Source organism: Castor canadensis, chromosome 12, assembly GCF_047511655.1.
Source record: "Castor canadensis chromosome 12, mCasCan1.hap1v2, whole genome shotgun sequence".
NCBI classification, from domain to species: Eukaryota; Metazoa; Chordata; class Mammalia; order Rodentia; family Castoridae; genus Castor; species Castor canadensis.
In genome coordinates, this window is record NC_133397.1 from 55472531 (window position 1) to 55476997 (window position 4467).

The window sequence follows — 4467 nt, forward strand, 5'->3', positions numbered from 1 at the left end:
ATTCGATCCGGTGTGTCACTGTTCTGCACTCTCCTCAAACGACACCCTTTTTGAAGTGTTTCAGCTCTGATTATTTCCATTAACCACTGAATGATTAAAAGGTCCCTAGACTGAAGATAGAGTTGTAATTCATTTAACATACTCTTACTTGTATTTCGAAGAGGCTACCTAAGAGGAGGTTGTGAATGTTAGTCTGAGGCTGCCCGCTGTACAAGTCTAGTCCCGCACAAAGGACCAGCTCCAAACACCTATGGGACTAAGGCGAAGTATAATGAGCATTAATTCCCGGATGTCAAAGGGTTGGATTGTTCCCCTGTACCCCTCCCCCACAGATGCAGGTAATGAGGTTCATGGCCACAGAAGGAGTTGAGGAGTTAAAAGTGTGTTATGAAATTACAGGAAGTGCTGGCTTCAGTACAACTGCATTCTTGCTTATCTAGCTATTTTCTAACTCCCTTCCCTCACTCAGTCCCAAATTTATTTACAGCGAATACCTACTCTGAAAAAGAAACACCTAAGAACCAGGATCTGGGGCCAGACTGGATTAATGCTTACACTCATGCCTTGTCTGAAGAATTCCTTGTAGCTGTGAAACCCCATCTGGACATTTTCAATGGCCCTTTTGTATTTAAAGAGGAATGAAAATACTCTGGTAAATAAATCTGGCTATATTTGAAGTCAGAAGCAATCACAAAACTATAAAAGCACCTTCAAACAAATTCTTGATTGTGAACTCTCAGACTTCAAAGAATCCTAGCGCGTATAACAAAGCACTAAAGCACTTTTAATGCTTCTGTGCAAATGGCCATATCCCACGAGTGTCTTTGAGTTCATTTCATCACAGCACAAGTACTGCTTCAGAGTCATGGTGCATGTCACCTGTGCAATAAGACACCAGCTTTGCATAATATACTTGACTTAGGGATTCCTGCCATGGCTGAGTTCTTTGAATAAAATCAACGAAAAAACACAATTAACATTTGCATTCATGCAGTATGATTAATATAGAAATGACGCCACCAAGTATGTTAAAATTTACACACTCAAGTGATAGGTTTTTTTCTAAACTACTCATTTTGAGAAGTTGTACCTAACCCCCAAATCTGGCATGTGTGTATGAGAGAGAGGGAGATTTTTTTTTTTGGGGGGGGGCGCTCTCTCTCCAAGAAGCTGCCTCTCCCCTCCTTTCACAACCTCCTATGCAAACTTAACTTTGGAAGTAATTTCTTCGGGGATTCTAACACACTGCCAGCTCCCACTGTGAGGACTTCCTCCTATGACCCCTCTTCAGCTGCCACATGAGCCATTCTTGCTCTGAGAGCTCCTAGCTGTAGACATTTAACAGCCTGTGCCCTCCATCCTCTCATTCTGTTGTCCCTGTACTCCTGGTCCATTTCATTTCCTGCCTTTACCTAACGATTTGCCCCTCATGACTCAAGATCTAGACAACTTTACAGGCACTTAGTATTTAGATTACTACTAAATGTGAACAGAGAAAGATGTTTTTTACTTGACCATTTAGTAATTATAACACTTTATTAAGTCATTCATTACCAATCTCCATTTTAAGTTACTAATTTTCTAAAAGGAATTTGACAAAGAAACCAAATGAAATTGAAAAGTATCTGGGGAGAGGTTTTTTTTTTTTGTCTTTTCTTTTTTGGTGCTGGGATCGAACCCAGGGCCTCATGCATGCTAGGCAAGCGCTGTACCACCGAGCTACATCCCAGCCCTGAAAAGTATCTGAATGCATTGCCTTCCTATAGGTTGGCATGCAAAATAATGCCCTAACTTCACAAAACATGGAACAGTATGTCATTGAGTGGATGCTCATGTTTGTTGAATGATTTATAATGATTTACGTAAAGTATCAAAGAGGTGCAAATGAAACTACTGGACTTTTTTCTTTTTTTTTTTTGGTTGAGGCAGATCTATGTTGCCCAGGATGTCCTTGAACTCCTGGGTTCAAGTGATTGTCCTGCCTCAGCCTCCCCTAGAAGCTGGAATTACAGGTGTGCACTAGAATACCAGGCAGAACTTTTGGTTATATCTCTCTGTTCCTTTCATTTCCAAACTAGGAGGCTTTTTAGCTAAATGAAATCTGAAGCAGACCATCCCCTATATCTGGGAACTTTTGTTCACCTAACAAGAAGTTATTTTCAGTCTGAAAACACTTATAATCTAGAAATAAAAGCTATTACATGCAATGTATTACCTCCACTTCAATAATCAATATATGGGAAAATAACTTAGTTTTGGTGACTTAAATTTATGATAATCAAGAGTATTAGGCTAGATATAGAGAATTGAGGTTCTAATAGCAGATAGCCTATTGGTGATTTCACCTGACTCAGACTTGGTTTCTTCATCTATAACTCGATTCTCTAGTTTATACTGTTGTTTTTTTAAAAATCAATATAGTAATATAACTTGAGAAACATCTAAGATAAGAAATCTTAATTTTCCCTTTCAGTATTGGTTGCCTTCTGAGACTTTCTTCATCAATAATAGGTTCTCAAAAAGTTAAATATTTGGATGGCATATTTTCGGTTATAATCCTTTTTATTCTCTTCTGGCACCATCCATGGGTTTTCTCTTGTCCTCAAACTTCAGTTAGTGCCACTTTGTGTACATCTCCTTTTCCCTTGTCTTGTTTAAGCCAAGGTAAACACATTTTCTGATAAAATAAATAGCTTCTGTAACCTTCAGTTTTTGGATTTCTGTTAATGCTTCTACTCAGAGAGTATTTTTCGTAGCTTCAAGGCTGATTTCTTAGTTTTCTCTCTGATGATCTAAGAAAGTTTTTGAGCATCTACCTTGTGGCTCAACAAGTGTGATGTGACTAGGACACCTCATTTGCCAGCTTACAAATGAACTCCTTCAATGTGCTCATCACTAATAAGTGGAAGAAGCACACGCTGATGGGTGAGACGTCCGCAGTTCAGACTGAGTTACTGTGCAATTTATATTGCACGTGAAAATGTGAGCTTCCTGCAAATTACACTGCTGTGGCTGGTTTCCAATGTAACATGGAGATTATAGGGCCTACCTCACAGGGATGTTCTGAGCTGGAAGTAGTATCGATATTACTAATATGGTGTATTTAGAACAGTGCTGACACAGAGCACTCACATATTAGCTGTGAATAATTTATGACGTGGCTTTACTTTGACTTAAAGAGAGGTTTACAATCTAATATTAACCTAAAGAATCTAGCATTTCTGTCATATCACCTAATGCAATGTTTGGACATGATGCTTTATGACAATTACCAGAAAAACTTTTGAACTTATGTACTCAATTTTCTGTTGACAATTACCAAAGAGAGGGATACTTCCTTCAGGGAAACCAGATATTAAAATGTAGATTTATAAAGTAAGTTCAAGAATTCTGCTTTCCATAAGCACATTAATATTAAAAAAGAAAAAACATCAAGGAAAAATAGAACTTGACATAACAGAGCTGTCACTGTCAAAAGTGATTTGAAGCAATGAATTAACATTCAAGGAAATTAAGGACTATTAATTTAAAAAGGCAAGAGACACGTAAAAAGATGTATATGGGTGAGGAGGAAGAAAAACTATCAGAGTACTTGGCTAAAGGAAGTTACTGCAGTTGAAATCATAACTTCATTTCCTCAGAGGGCAGCCAAAGCAAAGAAACATGAGAGCTGACCCAATTACTGTTCCTATGCAAGGAAGTCCACCATTAATCCAGAGGAATACTTTTGTCTCAGTTTGTTTCTTAGATAGCATGGGGTATACAGAGAACACTGATCATAATGGTTGAGAACTTTGATAGTAGTTAAAACAAAGTGGAAAGTCAGGCGTGCTCAAAGACATCTGTAATCTCAGCACTTGGGATGTAGAGGCAGGAGGATCGTGAATTTGAGGCCAGCTTGGCCTGTATATTGAGATCCTGTCTTAAAAAGCAAAAAGGTGGAGCCATCCCACTTTTGGCAGAAATCTCGTCCAATAGGAATCTTGAGCTAATGTCCAGGATTATGCTCCTGATTCTGCCACCAATGCACTCTAAACTGTTCTTTCCACAGTTCTACTTCAGTAACTGACAATTCTATCCTCCAGCTGCTGAGGCTGATTGACCCAAGCCTTTCTTTGTGTGTGTGCACTGCACTCATGTGCTAGAGTTTGAACCCAGGGGCTGTGCTCTACCACTGAGCTACACCAGGGGTGTACTTCTTGTTTTCTCATCCTTTATTCATACTCCATAGCTGTCCAACCTGCCAATGCCTACAAAAATCCATATCCAAGGTCCTGACCACTTTCAAACTATCTCCACTCTCACCAGCTTGATCCATGCCACCGTCATCTTTCTCCGGAATTACTACAATGGTCTCCCTGCTCTCGACTTCAGTCTGTTTAGATCTTTAAAAAAAAAGAAAATCAACCAGATCATTTCATTTCCATGGTCAAATCCCTATTGGCTCCCATCTCACTCAGAATAAAA